The sequence below is a fragment of the Callorhinchus milii genome, unplaced genomic scaffold (genome assembly GCF_018977255.1).
Source record: "Callorhinchus milii isolate IMCB2004 unplaced genomic scaffold, IMCB_Cmil_1.0 Scaffold28, whole genome shotgun sequence".
NCBI lineage: Eukaryota > Metazoa > Chordata > Chondrichthyes > Chimaeriformes > Callorhinchidae > Callorhinchus > Callorhinchus milii.
In genome coordinates, this window is record NW_024704769.1 from 1,865,489 (window position 1) to 1,865,688 (window position 200).

The following is a 200-nucleotide window of genomic DNA, read 5'->3' on the forward strand; positions in this document are numbered from 1 at the left end:
TCTTCAACCGTGCTGACAGTTACCTCCTCCCTCCCTCCCTCTCCCGGATCAGACTCAGGTTCCGTCACTGTTAAGCGCTCCAAGACTCTGCCCGTCATGAAGAGCGCTGAGTAAATGCAAGTTGTTGTACTTCACTATCTAACAGCACTTTTTAACATACCTAAGGAATAACCGTTGCTGATAAATGCCAATTCTAACAC